Here is a 21,104-nt window from a genome sequence, read left to right on the forward strand (position 1 = left end):
AAACATTTTATATGTTTTTGGGGGATATTTATTATAGCAAAAAGTAAAAAATATTGCATTTTTTTTAAAATTGTCGCTCTATTTTTGTTTATAGCGCAAAAAATCGCAGAGGTGATCAAATACCACCAAAAGAAAGCTCTATTTTTGGGGAAAAAAGTACGCCAATTTTGTTTGGGAGCCACGTCGCACGACCGCGCAATTGTCTGTTAAAGCGACACCGGTCCCGAACTGTAAAAACCCCTTGGGTCTTTAGCCAGCATATTGGTCCGGGGCTTAAGTGGTTAATTCCTCATAGGTACTTAATTTATCTCGTGTCATGACATCTTTCAGCTAAACATTTTTTTTCCTAATCCATTTCGCTGATATCTTCTCTACCCCCGGTGCACAATATTTTGAGTCTTTTAATGGCATTAATGGTGAGTTGAAGTCCCATTTTTCCCTCTTATGAACTTTATCCCAGATTTTAATAGCGTGACGTGTAATACTATGTGATTGCTTACCTAACTCCCTGTATTTATCTGGAATCCAGATGACACTCCCTAGTGAAACATTGCTCATCTGGTATTCCATGCTTACCCACCTTTTTTGCTTAGTGTCCCTAATCCAGTCTATCACTCTTGTGAGAATTACTGCTTCATAATAACTTCTTATGTCTGGTGCTCCCCATCCCCCTTGTGTCTTATTTTTTTTAAAGTTGCCCAGCTGATACAAGCTTTTTTACCCTGCCAAACAAATTTTAGTAAAATCGTTTGTAGAGTCTTAAAATACTTTTGGGGTAGAGCAATCGGTAGCATCTGTATCTTATACATGATTTTGGGCAAAATTACCATCTGAAAAATATTCAGTCTCCCCCCCCCCAGGATATTTGTCCTACCGTGAGTCTACTAAGTTCTGTCTTAATATCTTCCAGCATAGGTACGAAATTTACTTTGTAAATCCTTTTTTTTTAGATAGCTATTTTTACTCCTAAATATTTTATTTCCTTTTTCCCCCACACAAATGGGAACTCCTTTTGATAAATATTTTGGTCTTTCTTAGCTATATTAATACTTAGGGTTTGGAGTTGGATTCATTTTAAAATTAGACTGCTCTCCATATTGTTTCAATAATTTTAGTAAATTTGGTAACGTTATTCTCGGGCATGTAAAGTAGAACAGGATGTCATCCGCGTAAGCCGCGAGTTTGTGTTCCTCCCGTCCTACTTCTATACCCTTTATATCTGGATTCTTCCTTATTCTCCTTAATAGTGGTTCTAATGCTAGGGCGAACAATAAGGGGGACAGGGGACATCCCTGTCTTGTGCCATTGTAAAGTTCAAAAGCACCAGAAAGGGTCCCATTGATTTTTACTCTTGCACCAGGTTTGTTATACAGTACCTTAATCCAGTTTAACATTTTTGGACCTATTCCTATTCTCTCTAATGTCTTGTATAAGAAGCCCCAGTCTACTCTATCAAACGCTTTTTCCGCATCTACTGATAAGAGTAGACCTGGGGCTCCGCTATCACTAATTTTCTGAATGGCTAACAACGTTCTGATCCCATTATCTCTCCCCTCCCGTCCTGGTACAAAACCAACCTGATCAGTGTGAATCAGGTCCTTCATTTTTCCTTTCATCCTCTCTGCTAATATTTTGGAGAAAATCTTGGTGTCACAATTCAAAAGGGAGATTGGTCTGTAACTCGAGCAAAGTGTGCTATCCTTCCCCTCTTTCAGGATTAGAGTGATAGTAGCTTCTATAGCTTCTTTACACATGTCCCACTTTTCACCTAAGCCATTCATGTACGAACACATTTTCGGGGCCAAAATATCAATGAACTTTTTGTAATAAAGAACCGTTAAAACCATCAGGTCCTGGGCTCTTACCGTTTGGCGCGTTTTTGACTATTTCTCTAATTTCCTTTTCTGAGATCGGGGATTCAAGCTTATTGAGATTATCTTCAGATATTGCCTCCCACTCTATTTCCTTTAGAAATTCATATATTTTTTTTCCCTTTAAACTTAGCTCTTCCTTAGTCTCCTGTTTTTTGATTGAATAAAGTTTTTCGTAGTATTCTTTAAAACTCTCCACTATTTCGCTGGTTTTATGCACTACTTCACCCCGACTTGTTTGTATTTTCTCAATATAGTTACATTTTTTTTCATTTTTAATAAATTTGCTAGATGTTTCCCTGGTTTATTATCCCATAAGTACCTCTCTTTCTTTACTTGATTAAATGTACTTCTGGTTTCTTGTTCTATTTGCTCTCTAAATTCCTCTCTCTTGATATTTAATTTTAGTAAAGTTTCTTTATTTCTATCTTGTTTATGTTGTTGTTCTAAATTATAAATTTCTTTTGTGAGTGTTATTCTATTCTCCTTATTTATTTATTTTTTCCGCCCCAATCTTAATTAGTACTCCGCGCGCAAAAGCCTTATGGGTCTCCCAAACTATGGCCTGCGAGACATCCTCTGTTAAATTTATTTAAAAAAATTCCTCCAATTCCCTTTTTATCTGGTTTCTATATTTTTGTCCTGTAGGAGTTCTTCGTTAAGCCTCCACTTCATATTATTTACCCGTTTCTCCCCTATTTTTAGTCGTAATGACACTGGCGCATGGTCAGAGAAGGTTGCTATACCTATTCTGGAATCACTTATATTTTCTAAAAACCTATGCTCTACCAAAAACAAGTCAATCCTCGAGTAAGTCTCGTGTACAGGGGAGCGGAATGTATAATCCTGCTGTTTATTATGTTGTATCCTCCATACATCTACTAATTGAGACTGATGGAGTTTTTTTTTTCAATTTGTTCCTCCATGCCATTCCGGTCCCCTGTGCACGAGACATACTGTCTAAATCTGGATCCATGTGAAAATTAAAATCCCCTGCTATTATAGCTATTCCCCGTTTAAACTCCATGAACTCAGTTATCGTTTTCATTACATAGCGGATAGGATTTTTGTTTGGGCAATATATGTTTGCCAATGAGATTTCTGCTCCATTCAGTTTTCCTCTCAGGAACAAGTATCTACCCTCTGGATCTGCCCTTCTCTCATCTATTATAAACCTGATCTCTTTGGCAAAACATATAGCGACCCCTTTCGCTCGGCTAATTGGAGAATCTCCAAAATACCATACCGGGTAAAAATTGTGTCATATTTTTGCAGTTTGCTTCTATGGTGAGATGGGTCTCCTGCAACATGATCACACCCCCCTTCAATAAGCTAAGCTCCTTCATTATATTTGCGCGCTTAATGGGTGCATTTAGGCCCCTGACATTATAAGATATTATGTTTATCTCCGACATTTTTTATGAAATATTCTTCTTGACATTTTGCTGGATTCTGGGGTCCCCCCTTCCCTTCTACTAGTCCCCCCCTCCCTGTCTTCCCTTCCCCCTTCCACCTCCTTCCCTCCCCTTTATTAACTCCTTGTCCTGATAGTTATGGAATCTAGCTATCACATCTCTTGGGACCTCAGTCCCTACTTCTGGTGGTTTTCTGATCCGGTGTATCCTTTCAAACTTGATTTTTACTTGGAACATCTTTTGTTCCCACCATGTGACCAAATATCTCATCCAATTGTTCTTGTAAATTGTCTTCTCCTTGTTGTTCTGGTAGGCCTCTAATCCTTATATTCTTTCTTCTGTTCCTATTCTCCTGGTCCTCGATTTTGTACCTCATGTATCTCTGTTCTTTACATAAATCCTCCACTTGTTTCTTTAACCCTTTTATTTCTAAGCTATGGCAGTCCATTCTTTCTTCTACTTCCTCCACTCTTTTTAACATATGTTTCATGTCCTCCCATAGGCTGTTTATTTTCCCTTTTATAGAGGACTCTAATCTTAGTTCCATGCTTGCTAGCATTTCTGCCATATCCCCTTTAGTTATTTGTTGCTTTTTTTGTCTTGTTTCCATTTCCCTGTCGTCCTCTAATTCTTCTCTCAACAAACTGGCAGAGTCAGAGTTTGTTTTAGCACCTGCCTTATTACTAGGGCTGGCTTTTCCCCCTTCCTGTAGTATATATTTTCTTATGGATCCGGGGCTCTCACTTGTTCTAGGTATATTTGCCACCGCTCCTCTCCCCGTTCTCCCCCTCATCTTTAAACTCATGCAAGGAGTGCCCTGTGTGTGCCCCTTCAGTAGGGGAGAGCGAGGGATAACAAGGGTTATGCAGGCCTAGCGGGCAATATTAGGCCTAACTTAAGTTAGTCTAACGTGAACTCTTTGAGCTCTCCCTGCTGCTAGTGGTTGAAATTTCGGCTAGATACCCTTGTAGGCTTGCTGATCGATATGGCTAATGGGATTGGCCACTAGTCTAGGGAGCACCAACACTAAAAACAAAAAAGTTTGAAAACGACTGTGGAAGTGTAGGATCAGATATACTGTAGGACATCATATGTCCTAGTAGGAGACAATTGGTATAATAGAATCAATCAACCGAGAGTCTATTTTGACCAATATCAATTAGCAATATCTTATCAGTAGAGCTCTGCCCCCTCTTTTTTTTTTCTGCGGACAAAAAGTCACAGATAGATACCCCAGATCATCAAGCACAGCAGCAAGTATAGTGAAACATGTAATTATGATGCCAGTAATTGCCAGTAATTGCTGTTAGTTCCAAAAGGGTGTAGATATTAATACCGTGATAGAGATAGATAGAGAGCAGCGGGTAAACTCAGAGATCTCCTCGGAGAGCCGTATAGCAATATGGGAGTATAAGTGATAGCATAAATGATCAATGATAGTGATAATATTAGCGATAATGTCAGAATATCAGAGATAATATTGGGTATATAATTCAGCATACAATGCGCAAATGGTAGTAAATGATTGTGCGATCCACTGACAACTATTAGCAGAGATGGTAACAATCCTTTCCATAATATTCCATAATAACCATGGTATTTCAGAGATATTTCAGTTTCTAGTGTCTCTATGCAGCTGTACAATCTCCAGCCTCTTTTAGCATTTAGACATAACATTATAATACCACTGACTTACTGCATCATTATCTTCCTTGGCATCCCGCTGGTACGTATCTGTTTCCCTTAATCATACTATGTATCAGTTGCGGTTGTCCGATCCCTTCTGCGTCGCTCGACACCCCCCTGCAATCCCACCTCCTATAACAGAGCACAGATTATTCCTACGATTATTCCAACGTTCCTTGTCCTTGTCCTGATCCTGACTAGTGGCATAGGGGTACCTAATCCGCAGCATGCATCCCGGTCATTCCCTCTCCGGAATTCATCTCCCCAGCTCTTCCTAGCGTGCGGACAACCGTGGTACACTAATGACTAGCATCTGGCAAACGAAAAAGGGCAGAGGATCACTGCCTCCATTGCTGTACACCAGGATAATGCCAATTGGATGCACATGAAAATGCTTTGATCCAAACCATTCCATTGTAGCTCTGGATGTATGTTTAGGGTCATTGTCCTGCTGGAAGGTGAACCTCCACAGTCCACACCAGTCTCAAGTCTTTTGCAGACTCTAACATATTTTCTTCTAAGATTGCCCTGTATTTGGCTCCATACATCTTTCCATCAACTCTGACCAACTTCCCTGTCCCTGCTGAAGAAAAGCATTCCCACAGCATGATGTTACCCCCACTATGTTTCATGGTGGGGATGGTGTGTTCAGGGTGATGTGCAGTGTTAGTTTTCCACCACACATAGCATTTTTGCTGTGCCCCCCACATGGCTTCTCACAAACTGCAAACATGACTTCTTATAGCATTTTTTCAACAATGGCTTTCCTCTTGCCACTCTTACCTAAATACCAGATTTGTGGAGTGTACGACTAATAGTTGTCCTGTGGACAGATTCTCCCATCTGAGCTATGGATCTCTGTAGCTCCTCTAGAGTTACCATGGGCCTTTTGGCTGCTAGGTTTGCAGTTGTGTCATACTCTTTCCATTTTCTGATACTGGATTGAACAGTGCTCAGTGAGATGTTTAAAGCTTGGGATTTTTTTTATAACTTAACCCTACTTTAAACTTTTCCACAACTTTATCCCTGACTTATCTGGTGTGTTCTTTTGGCCGTCATGATGCTTTTTTTGTTCACTATGATTCTCTAACAAACCTCTGAGGGCTTCACAGAACAGCTGTATGTACATTAAGATTAAATTACACACAGGTGGTACTAATTTTGAAGGCAATTGGTTCCACTAGATTTTAGTTAGGGGTATTAGAGTAAAGGGGGCTGAAGACAAATACACGCCACACTTTTCAGATATTAATTTGTAGAAAATGTTGAAGACCATTTATCATTTTCCTTCCACTTCACAAGTATGTGCCACTTTGTGTTGGTCTATCACATAAAATCCCAATAAAATACATTTACATTTTTGGTTGTAGCATGACAAAATGTTGAAAATTTCAAGGGGTATAAATACTTTTTTTAAGGCACTGTAGATATTTGTAGTGCCCATAATTTGGCCCTGTGTTCTAAATATAGTCCTATAACAAATTATTACAATACTATATTACAATTATGTGTTTTTTATTTTTTGTCGCTTATTGGGTTTGATTTTGAAGTTGCCAATTAACCGGTATTCCAAAATAATATATTTAAAAATGTTTCCTTAGTTCTGGTGTTCTCAAAATGCATTCCAAAGGTGGCAATGGTATAAACATAGCTTAAGTGGATATCCTTAACCACTTCTGGACCTCCCTATAGCAGATTTACTGCTACAGGGCCACCCTCCAGTGCAGGATCACATATATATATATATATATATATATATATATACACACTGTACATCATATATATATATGTAAATCTGCACTTACGCCTACAGGGGGCATGCACACACTCCCGGCAGGTAACTTCTGGATGTCTGCCAGTATCTGTCGATCGTCTGTAAAACACAGAACAGAGATCTGTCTATGTAAACAAGGCAGATCTCCGTTTTGACAGGGGGGAAGGGATGCATTTTGTGTTCCTGTGAAGCAGGGAATAAAATCCATCTTTTTCCCTAGTAAAAGCAGCACATATAGTGCATATAAACACTGATTAGGCACACAGTTAACCCTTTTATCGCCCTAGATGTTTAACTCCTTCCCAAACAGTGTCATTAGTACAGTGACAGTGCATATTTTTTAGCACTGATCACTGTATTAGTGTTACTGGTTCCTGTAAAGTGTCAAAAGTGTTAGTTAATGTTCGATTGTCCACCCCAATATCGCAGTCCTGCTATAAGTTGCTGATCGCTGTCATTACTAATATAAAAAAAATAACTAAATAAAAATTCCATAAATATATACCAAAGTTTATAGACTCTATAATGTTCATGTAAACCAATCAATATACGCTTATTTTTACCAAAAACATGTAGTGGAATACATGTTGGTCTAAATTTATGAAGAAATTCAATTTTTTTTTTAAATGTATTGGATATGTTTTATGGCAGAACGTAAAAAATATTAGGGCAGATCCACAAAGCACTTACGCCGGCGTATCTTGAGATGTGCTGCGTAAGTGTAGATATACACCGGTGTAACTATGCGCCGTATCCACAAAACCAGATACGCCTGAAACTCTGCTTTTTTCCGACCGATGTAACTTTTCTGCACCGGCACATCGTGGGCGCATATATACGCTGGACGCATCTGGCGCTCCCATTGATTTGCTATTCAAATATGCAAATGAGGGAGATACGACGATTCACGAAAGTACGTGCGCCCGACGCGGGCTACGCGCGCCGCGCGTAAGTTGTACGTCCGGCCTAAAGTTACCCCTCATAAAGCAGGGGTAACTTTGCACCAGACATGCACAGGTAAGCTGGAGAGCAGCTGCAGCAGCCCCGTTACGGACGCGCTGAGCATCCACACTTGCAGGACAACAATCTGTATGCCAACATGCCAGGGGCATCCATGGTCATAGCTATACTACTGGCGTAGGAGGGCGCGTAGGAGGAGGGCACAGGAGAGGATATACCGCACGCGTCTAGACGTCTTTGGCATGGGTGATTTTGAGGTGTATCGCATCTTCAGATTCAGCCCTGCTGCCATCCTGGAAATAGCCACAACAGAATTGCAGGATTCCCACGCACTGAGCACATATACCTCAATCGGAAGCATTGGCATTCCATCAACGTACAGGTGATAGCCGATGCCCAATGCCTCATATGGCACGTCCTTGCCAAACACCCAGGGTCCAGCCACGACAGCTACATATACCGTCAAAGCACCATCCCAACAGAATTTGAACAGAACGTGTATGGGAACAGCTGGCTGGTTGGTGAGTGAGATGGGTGTCAGGCATGTCTGTCCGACCCCATGATGCAGACATCACGAGGGGCACATGCACGACTAACATCCTCCTGTCTCTTCCCTTCCAGGTGACTCTGCATATGCACTTGGGCCCCATCGCATGACTCCATTCCGGAATCCTGAAACCACAGGAGAGAGAAGATACAATGATGCACACACACGTACTCATGCAGTGGTGGAACGCACCTTTGGCCTCCTGAAGTCCCGTTTCTGATGCCTGGATAAGTCCGGGGGGACCCTGTTGTATTCCCCAAACTTTGTGTGCCAGATCATCGGTGCATGTTGCATGCTACACAACTTCGCCATGAGAAAGGGCCTGGAGATTGACATACGTAATGACCTGACCCCCGAATCAGACATTCCCCCCCTAACCGAGGCTCCCCGGTCTGCTGAGGGAACAGCAGTCAGGAGATGCCTCACAGTAGGCATCTTTGCACGTTAAACACACACATTCATCAGGGCACAAGGAGAATGCACGCATGCACACCACTGTGGTCCCTAGCACACACACCCCACATCCTCATCACATTGGATTAGCCCAAGTCCACAATGCAGCACTTGGGAGCAGCAACACCCCATCAAGGCTCCAATTATGTTGCTGTCCATTCATACCACATTCACACGGTCCTGGGGATCACTTCTCCCTGGTCCTGGGGATCACTTCTCCCCGACGACCGAGGGTGACACCCCTTTTCCGTCAGGAATGTCACCCCCACATTCAAACATCAGTCACACTGTAGCCTGGACTACTGACTGTGTGCTTGGGCTATAAAACATAAAAAACTCATAACCTGAGTATAAAAATAGAAACATAAAAAACTCATGACCTGAGTATAAAAAAAGAAACACCAAAAAAACTTCAACGGCGCTGACGTGGCCCACGCCTGCCACGGCCCCGGCTCCTCATGGGAGACTCATGGGGGGGGGGAATCAGGAGGAGGAGGAGCATCCCCTGGTCTCTCCACGCCTGGCAGCCTGCCCTCCAACGCCAGGGCGATGCGGGTGAGGACCGCATTTGTGTCCTGGATGGCTGCAGTGTTGTCCCTGACAGCCTCTGTCAGGGCGTGGACCTCATCCACAAGGCCTGCTGTGGTGGCCTGCAGATCCCCCAGGCAGGTGACCACAGCAGCCGTATTTGCCCCAACGTCCTGGACAGCTTCTGACATAGTGGGAAAGGAGGCCATGCTGTCTGCCATGCGTTCCACATGCATGGCAAGCTCACCCAGATGGCGGGTCTGGCGGGCCTGGTCCCTCCTGAGGCGTTCCGGGAGAACATCAGAGACCCTCCTAGTCTTCCTGGACACCTTCCTGTGGCCAGAAGAGGCTTGGGGCTGTGGAGAAGGGGAGACCCTTGAGGAAGCCCTGTTGGGGGAGGACCGGGAGGGGCTACCCCTGATGGAGGGCTGACTGGTCCCAGCCAAAGGGGAAGACTCCTCCAAATGGAGCCTGACCTCATTCCCACTGGTCACCTCCTCCTCCTCAACCACCTCCTGAGGAGAGGTGTGGCCACTCCCTTCCACTGATGACTCCAGGCTTGCCAGGATGTCTGACTCGGACTGATCCGGGGGATGGTGTGGACTGGCCACTAGCATCAGATGACCCAGCACCCTCCTGCACATCTGTGGATGACACAAAACATTCACATGTTGGAGGATCCACACACTTGTCAAAGCCCTCAACTCCCTCCACTTGATGCCTGTGGAAGGAACTGGGCAACCACCTGCTCCTCAGAAGTCAACGTGAGGGTAGTTGCTGGTCCCCCTCCAGTGCCCCTGGCATGAGTCCTTATCTTGGCCAGCTTACCTTTCACCAGGCGACGCAAATCATTTATTTTTTTAAGAATGTAATTTGGGGTCCTGACCTCGTTACCCAAAGCATTCACATCTGCCGCAATCTGCGACAGGATCTCCTTCCTCCTGGCCTGGGTGGTGTTGGCACTCTCTGCACCATGGAGAAAGCTATCAAACTGGGCCATGGCCCTGATAATCACCGCCTTCTCCTGTGGGGAATAATTCAACTTCCTCCTCTTCTCAGCAGCTGGAGCAGACATGGCTCAAAAAAATACAGCAGCAAAGAAACCAGCAAAAGTACCTTGCTTCGGGGGGGAAACAAGCGGATGTACTTTTGCACTGGACGGGCAAATGTCTGGGCCTATTTATGCCCTGGGCGTATCTCACTGATTATGCCGGGCCTAGTTCTGAGCATGCGCAGAGAGGCGCTGAACATAGTCAGCGTCACGGCGCATGCGCCGTTCGTTTGGCCCTTCATTTGCATGGGGTCACGGCTCATTTCAATGGAACACGCCCACTTCCTTCCTACTTTGAATTACGCCGGCTTACGCCTAGGAATTTACGTTGTGCCGGCGCAACGTTGGGCGCAAATACTCTGAGGATACGGTACTTGCCTCTCTAAGTTTAGCCGGCGTAGCCGATGTACGTGGATCTGCCCCATTGTTATTTTTTTTTCAATATTGTCAGTCTTTTTTTGTTTATAACCTCTAAAATAAAAAATACAGAGGTGATCAAATACCAACAAATTAAAGCTCTATTTGTGGGAAAAATTACAAATTTTATTTGGGTACAGCGTTGCAGGACCGTGCAACTATTAGTTAAAGTAAGACAGTGCCGTATCGCAAAAAATGGCCTGGTCATGAAAGGAGGTAAATCTTCCAGAGGTCAAGTGAATACATTTTAAAATAAAAATGTATTTACTATTTAACTGCTCACGTTGCTATTTGATCAAGATTTTTCTGTAATAAGTCACTTTTCTGCGAGTATTCTACAAAAAAATGTTGCCATCAGCAAAAATAGCAACTCTACGTTTCATTTTACCTAACAAATCATTAATACTGTAAATAGATTGTGAAGCCAGTCCTTGTGATACACCTTGCATTGTTCCATATAAAGCTATCTTCGTATTTTGCCTTTTAACCAGTTGGTTAACCTTGTATGAATATTTGCCCCATGGCAATAAATTCTAAATTTTTGTACAAGGCTGTCTATTATTAGAAACGGTATCAAATGCTTTAGCAAAATACCAACATACAGTATCACATCAAAGTATTTCCAACATCATGATTTGAACTTGTCCCTTTCATAAAAAAAAATATTGTTAGCTTTTTTTTTTTTTTACTATGGCCATAACTTGCTTTCTGATAAGGCCGAAATAGTCAGCAAGTCAATCAAGTATTTTATGTGCATAAATACAAAAAAATAAGAATGTACACATTTCAAAAACCCACTTTTAACAGATTTGAGTATACTAAACATAAATCTGTTTGGTTATTATAAAAGTCACAAAACTTTGCACAATCATCACTGTTCTTGCAATTCTTACTGAGTACCAATGAAGCCAATTAATATGATCATAAGGTTATTTTTATTTTACAGTATTTACATGTGCATTTATTTCATTTTTGCATTCTGGTCTGACATTTTATAGCTTGTTTGGATGTGTTATTGAAGTATAAAAGATAATAATCAGATATCGCCATTTCAAAGTGGTAGTGATGATGTGCTTGACTCAGCGAGCAGATTCTATTTTGAAAAGGGTTAAAGGATTTCAAGCTTCCAATCACAGCATTGTTACTGGGAGCTGGGTGACTAATTCTCCAAGCATTGCTTCTGTAGACTTCCTAAGTGATTAGAAGGGAGAATAATCTGGGTCTGCCATCTGTCTGTCTGATATAAAAAGAATATTGAAGTAGCATCTTAGCGTTATCGCTATCAACCACTATCAACCATTAATATTACAGTCATCAATTTAAAAAACATAAATGATTTCAAAGATATTTAATACAATAGTCAAATTAAACTTACTGTAGACTTACAACATATTCTATTAAAGACAGTTTTAGAGTAATCTGGAGAATTACAAGGCTACTAGACTGGTAATGTAGTTTTTGCTCTATAAATTAACAATACAGTAAAACCTTGGTTTGAGAGTAACTTGGTTTGAGAGCGTTTTGCAAGAAAAAAAAATGTTTTAATACATTTTGCCTTGATATACAAGCAATGTCTTGATATAAGAGTAGCGTTATGTCACAACTGAGTAAAAAAAAAAGAAGAGAGGACCCTTTCACACTGAAGCGTTTTTACAGCATTTTAGCGTTAAAAATAGTGCTATTAAAAACACTCATAAAACACTCTCCATGCATCTCAATGGACCCTTTCACACTGAGTCCTGCAAGCAGCATCTTTGGAGCAGCTTTTGGGTGCTAAAAAAATGCTCCAAAATGCCCCTCTCCATTGAAATGAATTGAAAGCACTGTAAAAACGCCTTACCCTTTGACACTGAGGCGTTGCACTGGCGAGACGTTGAGAAAAGTCCTGCAAGCAGCATCTTTGGAGCAGCTTTTGGGCGCTGAAAAAGACACTCCAAAAACGCCCCTCTCCATTGAAATGAATCGAAAGCGCTGTAAAAACGCCTTACCCTTTCACACTGAGGCACTGCAAAAACGCCTTGAAACGTTAGGGTCTTAGTGGTGCTTTACCAGCACATTGGGATTGCAGATGAGGCTTCGCTCGAATAACGCTAGAAAAATGCTTGAATAATGCTCGAAAAACACCCCAGTGTCAAAGGGGCCTAATGCCGTGTACACATGGTCAGCAGCCCCAAGGGTGGCATCATCCGCATGGAACTTCCCCTTTATAGTGCCGTCGTACGTGTTGTACGTCACCGCGCTTTGCTAGAGCATTTTTTTTTCACGATCGTGTGTGGGCAACATCGTTTTAATGATGACGTTGAAAAAAACTTATTTTTTTCTAGAGCCTAAAAAACATTGTTTTTTACAACCCGAAAAATGATCGTGTGTATGCGGCATAAGGCTTGGGAATGCATAACATACAGGGGCAGATCCACAAAGCACTTACACCGGCGTATCTCGAGATGCGCGGCGTAAGTGTAAATTTGCGCCGGCGTATCTATGCGCCGTATCCACAAAACGAGATACGCCTGAAAACTAGGTTTTTCCAACCGACGTAATTTTTCTACACCGGCGCATCGTGGGTGCAAAAATACGCTGGACGCACCATTGTTTTGCTATGCAAATATGCAAACGAGGGAGATACGGCGATCCACGAAAGTACGTTTGTCCGGCGCAGGCTACGCGCTGTGCGCGTAAGCTGTATGTCCGGTCTAAAGTTACCCCTCATAAAAGCAGCTTTAACTTTGCACCAGACGTGTGCAGGTCAGCTAAAGCAACACCGTTAGGGACGAGCTGAGCAGCCACACTTGCAGGACAACAATCTGTATGCCAACATGCCAGGGGCATCCATGGTCATAGCTATACTACTGGCTTTAGATGCGCGTAGAAGGAGGAGGGCACGGGAGAGGATATACCGACCGCGCATAAACGTCTTTGCAGTAGGCATCTTTGCACATTAAACACACACATTAATCATGGCACAAGGAGAATGCACGCATGCACACCACTGTGGTCCCTAGCTCACACACCCCACATCCTCATCAAATTGGATTAGCCCAAGTCCACCATTTAGGACTTGTGAGCAGCAACGCCACGCCAAGGCTCCAATTATGTTGCTGTACATTCATACACCATTCACACGGACCTAGGGATCACTTCTTCCTGGTCCTGGGGATCCCTTCTCCCCAACAACCGAGGGTGATACCCCTTTTCCGGCAGGAATATCACCCCCACATTCAAACATCATTCACACTGTTGCCTGCCTGGGCTACACAAAAATAAAAAAAACATAATCAGAGAAAAATAACAAACAAAAATAAAACACTCATGACCTGAGTACAAAAAACCCCCAAAAAACCTAACGGCGCTGGCAAGCCCCACGCCTGGGGCGGCCACGGCCCTGGCTCCTCAGGGGAGACTCATGGGGGGGGGGAACCAGGAGAAGGAGGAGCATCCTCTGGTCTCTGCCCACCTGGCGGCCTGCCCTCCAACGCCAGGGCGATGCGGGGGAGAGGCCCACATTGAGGGCTGCCGTGTTGGCCTGGACAGCCTCGCTCAGGGCGCGCACCTCCTGACCCACGCCTGCTGTGGTGATCTACATGTCATTGAGGCAGGTTATCAGAGCCAGGGAGTTGCAACCCATGTCCTGCACAGACTCCTTTATGGAGGCCATGCTGTCTTCCATGCGCTCCAAAGTCTGGGTAACCTGACCCAGATGGCGGGTCTGACGGGCCAGGTCCCTCCGGAGATTTTCAGGCAGAACCTCTGCCACCCCCCTTGTCTTCCGGGTCGCCTTTCTGCCTCCAGATGAGGCTAGGGGCCTACGAGAAGGGGAGACCCTTGGGGGGAGGAGTGGGAGGGGCTACCCCTGATGGAGGCCTGACAGGTGCCAGCACCAGGGCTAGACTCCTCCAAATGGAGAAGGACTTCATTGGCACTGGTGACCTCCTCCTCCTCAACCTCCTCATGAGGAGAGCTGTGCCCACTCCCCTCCTCAGAGGACTCCTGGCTTGCCTGGGGGTCTGCATCAGACTCATGTCCGGGGGATGGTGCAGACTGGCCAGATGGCCCAGCACCCTCCTGCACATCTGTGGATGACACAAAACATTCACAGGTTGGAGGATCAACACATTTGTCACATATTCCCTTCCCCCCCACACATGCTACACACCAGATAGAAAAAAAACACTTACCTGTCCTCAAGACCTCCTCAATGGAGTCAAATCCAGGCACTCCCTCCACTTGATGCCTGTGGAGGCACTGGGCAACCACACGCTCCTCAGCAGTGAGCCTGATAGCAGTTGCTGGTCCCCCTTCAGTGCCCCTGGCATGAGCGGAAATCTTTGCTAGCTTACCTCTAACCACGCGGCGGAGATCATTAATCTTTTTCAAGATCTCATTGGGGGTCTTGGTCTCACCCCCCAATGCATTAATATCATCTGCAATAATTTGCAGGATCTCCCTCCTCCTGGCCGGGGTGGTGTTCACACTCTCAGGCCCATGGAGAAAACGATCATACTGGGTCATGGCCCTGACAATGATGGCCTTCTCACGCAGGGAGTAGTTCAGCTTCCTCTTCCTCGCTGACATCACTCCAAAAAACACACCGACACAAACCTACAAACACCAACAAACAACGGAACAAAAGCACCTTGCTTCGGGGGGGGAACAAATGGATGTACTTTTGCAATGGACGGGCGCATGTTTGGGCGTATTTATGCCCTGGGCGTATCTCACTAATTACGCCGGGCCTAGTTCCTATCTCACTGATTACACCGGGCCTAGTTCTGAGCATGCGCAGAGAGGCGCTGAACATAGTCAGCGTCATTGAACATGCGCCGTCCGTTCGACCCTTCATTTGCATGGGGTCACGGCTCATTTCAATGGAACACGCCCACTTCCTTCCCACTTTGAATTACGCCGGCTTACGCCTCGGAATTTACGTTGCACCGGCGCAAAGTTGGGCGCAAATACTCTGGTACTTGCCTCTCTAAGTTGAGCCTGCGTAACGTAAATGAGATGCACTACGCCGGTCTATATATGCGCCGATGTACGTGGATCTGCCCCAAAGACCAGGAGTACACAACTCAGAGATCACAAAGGACCATTACATAACAGAGAAAACACAGGAAACAGGAGTTGTAATGCACACAGCACAAGGTTTAGGAGTGCCAGAGCCTGGATGTGTAATGCAAGGAGCGTAAGGCTTGGGATTGCATAGCGCACGGAGCGTGGGGTTAGGAGTGTGTAATGCACAGAGCCTGGGGTTAGGAGTGTGTAATACACAGACCTTGGGGTTGGGAGTGTGTAATTCACAGATCCTGGGTTTAGTAGTGCATAAACACACAAAACACATTGGGGTAGATCCACAAAGAAATTATGCCAGCGTATCTATTGATACGCCAGCGTAATTTCAAAATTCCCGCGTCGTATCTTTGTTTTGAATCCTCAAAACAAGATACAACGGCATCTCGGCTAGATCCGTCAGGCGTACGTCTTCGCACGGCGTCGGATCTAAGATGCAATTTTTCGGCGGCCGCTAGGTGGCGTTCCCGTCGTAATCCGCGTTGAGTATGCAAATTAGCTATTTACAGCGATCCACGAACGTACGTCGGCCCGTCGCTTTTTTTTCCGTCGTTTGCGTTCGGCTTTTTCCGGCGTATAGGTAAAGCTGCTATACTGAGGCGTACTCAATGTTAAGTATGGCCGTCCTTCCCGCATACAATTTTGAATTTTTTACATTGTTTGCGTAAGTCGTTTGCGAATAGGAATTTGCGTAGAATGACGTCACCGTCGTAAGCATTGGCGGGTTCCAGTTTAATTTCGAGCATGCGCACTGGGATACCCCCAGGGACGGCGCATGCGCAGTTCCAAAAAAATGCTGTTTACGTCGGGTCACGACGTATTAACATAAAACACGCCCCCATTAGATCCATTTGAATTCTGCGCCCTTACGCCGCGAGAGATACACTACGCCTCCGTAACTTACGGCGCGAATTCGTTGAGGATTCAAACAAAAGCAAAGTAAGTTGAAGCGGCGTAGCGTATCTTACATACGCTGCGCCCGACGCAGATGTATGTGGATCTGCCCCATTGTTCGGGAGTTTTTAACATACAGAGAGCACAGGGGTCAGGGGACTGCAATACACAAAGTGCAAAGAGGATTATAAGTACATAACATACAGAACAAAGGGGTCAGGAGTGTGCAATGAACAGAACCTGAACAAAGCCTGAGGATAGGGATATGTACTGCACAGAGCACAGGGCTTCTGAATATGTATTGTACTGTACACAGATCACAGGGTTCAGGAGTGTGCAATTCACAGAGTGCAGGGAAGCAGAAGTGTGTAACTCACAAACAGCAGGGTTCAGGAGTGCATAAAGCATAGAGCCTGGGGTTAGGCATGCAAAACATTCTGGGTTTCTGATAACCAGACAGCCTATTTTGTAAAAGCTGGTCCCAATTCCTGACAATGTCAACTGTGATGAAACGTGTTGGACAGAACCTAGAGTTTGCTGTTATTATGTCTGCTGTAACTAGCAGCACTTTACTTTAATGCTGTGAATCTTCTCATTTCTTATGAGTAATACAAATTTTTATTAAACCTGTAATTTTTGCAGATTGACACTATTTGGAGTATTTTTTCTTTCTATGTATATGGCTTATGTTGAGTTATTTCTGTTGACCCTCATGTGAGTCCTTTGGTGGATCAATGCAAGGGCTTGTCAGTGTTATCCATATTGTGACTCATTCTGTCTCTCAAATGATCTCATTCATAAGGGGTCATGGCTGCACATTTGATAAGGGGCTTCATTTTATGGTTATAGGAAAGTTGCAGTTTTGGGAATTCTGAGGATTATCAGCACAACTTTATGGTTTATTTTGGACTTTAATTTTCACTATTGTATGATTTATTTTGGATCTGGACTTTTACTTTTTCTAATCTGGTGCTATATGGTTTATTATTATTTACACTATACATAATGGTAATATTTTAATGTATTTGTTTCACTAGATTGGATTATCACACATTTAAAGAAGTAGCACAGGATTTTGATTTTATATTTTAGACTTTGTAATAGCAAAGCATCTTTTTTTCCAACACATGAAAACAAAAAAAAAAGCTCTCTTCCATAGGCATGTGCAAAAGGGAAAAATTTGTTTTGTTTTAATTCGTTATTTAATTAATTTCGTTAAGTTACATTTGTTACATGTGTTAAATTCGTTTTCGGAATTCATTAGTTTTCGACCGAATTTCGAAAAATCCGGTCGAATTCAAAAATATTTCGACCGGATTCGATAATATTTCAATTGGATTCGAAAACAAATTCTATTCGAATCGACTTTGATTTTGTTTTGTGTTTTGAAGAGTAGGCATGTGCATTTTGTTTCGTTCCGAATCAAGATACGGACACATTTTTCATTATTCGGACATTCGGATGCATACGAATTCCCGAATTGTAATATTAACAAATTTTCAAATTTAATAAATTTAATCGAAAACCCGCGGACGAAAATTCGATCGAACATCGAAAACAACTTCTATTCGTATCGAATTCGAAAACAAATTCTATTCGAATCGAACAAATAAAATAGAATATAAAATAATAAAACAAGAGAATGAAAATCAAAGAACAGAATGGAATTTAATAGAATGTAATCGAATACAATAGAATATCTATCTTCTATCTATCTTCCATTTTCTGAAATTCAAAATTCATATAGAATGAACTCAAATTCGAATAGAAAAATATTAGAAGAGTAGAATAATAAAATATATTTATATTCTATTTTATTGTATTCTTTTTTAGAAATCGATTTATATTTTTTAGATTTTGATTCAAATTTGCTTTCAATTTTCATTCGAATTTTTTTTCGAATCAAATTGTTTTCGAATTCGATTCGAATAGAATTTGTTTTCGAATTCGATACGAATAGAAGTTGTTTTCGATGTTCGATCGAATTTCGTCCACGGGTTTTCGATTCGAAAACGTTTGTTCGGATTCGGTAAATTCGTTAATATTACAATTCGGGAATTCGTATGCATCCGAATGTCCGAATAATGAAAAATTTGTCCGAATTTCGATTCGGAACGAAACAAAATGCACATGCCTACTCTTCAAAACACAAAACAAAATCAGATGTAAAAACTATTGTCTCACTGCAGTAAAGCTGGCTTCTTTCCATTGATTGAAGATCCTTGCCTGCTTCAGGTGGTACAAAAAAATGGACACCTCCGGTCAGCCATGTCTCAGCAAAAAATAGTGCTCAGCTCTTCCTCACTTCTGTTTTCATGAAAACTAAAGAACAAAGGATTATTTAATATTGCAATGTGCTAACATCCCCATAAATGCATATACAATACCACAAGTAAATTGTGGGCAGGCCTTTCAAGGCACAAAGAAGAGTGAACAACTCTCTATGCACATTACAAGAAATAATTTAACAATGTCGTATAATATCATCTAAATGTATTGAACATATTTAAATAAGGCCTAGTACACACGATAGGTTAACCAGAGGACAGCGGTCTGAAGTCCGTTGTCATAGGTTAACCGATGAAGCTGACTGATGGTCCGTCACGCCTACACACCATAGGTTAAATAACCGATCGTGTCAGAACGCGGTGACGTAAAACACAACGTCGTGCTGAAAAAAACGAAGTTCAATGCTTAATGCGTCGACTTGATTCTGAGCATGCGTGGATTTTTAACCGATGGTCGTGCCTACTAACGATCGGTTTTGACCTATCGGTTAGGAATCCATAGGTTAATTTTAAAGCAAGTTGTCTATTTTTTAACCTATGGTTAAATAGCCTATGGGGACCCCACACGATCGGTTTTGACCGATGAAAACGGTCCATCAGACCGTTGTCCTCTGGTTAACCTATCGTGTGTACGAGGCCTAAAACATGCGTTTGTAAAATATTATTAATATGGCTGACAAATGGTACTCCTGCCTCAAGAAGTCATGTTTTTTTTCAACCACTTTGTGGTCCACATGGCACCAATAGTAAAAGCAAATCCTGCCATAAAGTTGTAACAGAGGTTTACGTACAACCCAAAGGGGCAGATCCACGTACCTTTGCGCCGGGCGCAGCGTATCTAACTTTGTGCTTTTTTTTCGAATCCTGAAAGAATTCCTGCCGTAAGTTACGGCGGCGTAGTGTATCTTTGGCGGCGTAATGGCGCGTCATTCAAATATCTGTGACGGGGGCGTGTTTTATGTTAATACGTCGTGACCCAACGTAAACAACGTTATTTTTTAACTGGGCATGCGCCGTCCATGGGGGTGTCCCGGTGTGCATGTTCGAAATTAACCCGGAACAAGCCAATGCTCACGTCGGTGACGTCATTCTACGCAAATCCCTATTCGCGAACGACTTACGCAAACGACGTAAAAAACATACTTAACATTGAGTACGCCTCATAACAGCAGCTTTAACTATACGCCGGAAAAAGCCGAACGCAAACAACGTAAAACAGTATTTAGGCTGTACACATTCTTGTTCAACAGGTATATTTGTGTATATATATATATATATATATATATATATATATATATATATATACACACACACACACATACACAACTTCGAAAAAACATAACAAAACAAAGACAAAAAACAGGAGCAAAAAACATACAAAAAACAATTATTATGTTTGCCTGATTGGCCTTGAAAATCAGGTACTGGGCAACACCACACAAGACAGAAGGGAAAACCAAATCAATCCTTCCAATGAATCAAAGTCCAAATCTTTGTAAGTATTCAAATCCCTTATGGGACACCTAGGCCGGCAGGGATCCACCCACCAGGGTGACCAACAAAAAACTCTCAAATTTGAACATCTGTGCTTACTTTTACCCACACCTTACGTTAAGCCTCAACTGACCTACTCCATTTTACTCTTGATAGGTAGGTTTCTATATAGAGTTATAATCTACTTGTAGCTCACATTTTAAGAAATACTCCATAAAACAATGCTTACTTCATTTATAGATTCAGCCAGTTTTGTGTTGGTCATCCTGGTGGGTCGATCCCCGCTGACCTAGGTGTAGCACATGGCATTTGAATTCATACAAAGATTTGGATTTTTATTTCTTGGAAGGATTTTCTTATGTGGTCTCTGCTTGTTCCCAACAGAGACTTCTGGATTCCCTCCAGCCCCCCCCCCTGGACTTTCTGGCTTCCTTAGTCTCCCAGACTCTCATAGCTGGCCAGCCTCTCCCAGTCCTAGGGCATAGAATCCCCTTTACACAGGCTGCAGTCTCCAACAAGGCGGACAATTTTTCTGACAGTGATCTGTCCTCAAACAGTAGCCCCTGCTCCAACTCCCACCTTCCACCAACTACTGCTCTCACCAGCCCTTTGTTATAAGGGCTGTGTGCACTTGAGCACACACCCTGTGGGCTGTCCAC

Source organism: Rana temporaria, chromosome 4, assembly GCF_905171775.1.
Source record: "Rana temporaria chromosome 4, aRanTem1.1, whole genome shotgun sequence".
Classification (NCBI taxonomy): domain Eukaryota; kingdom Metazoa; phylum Chordata; class Amphibia; order Anura; family Ranidae; genus Rana; species Rana temporaria.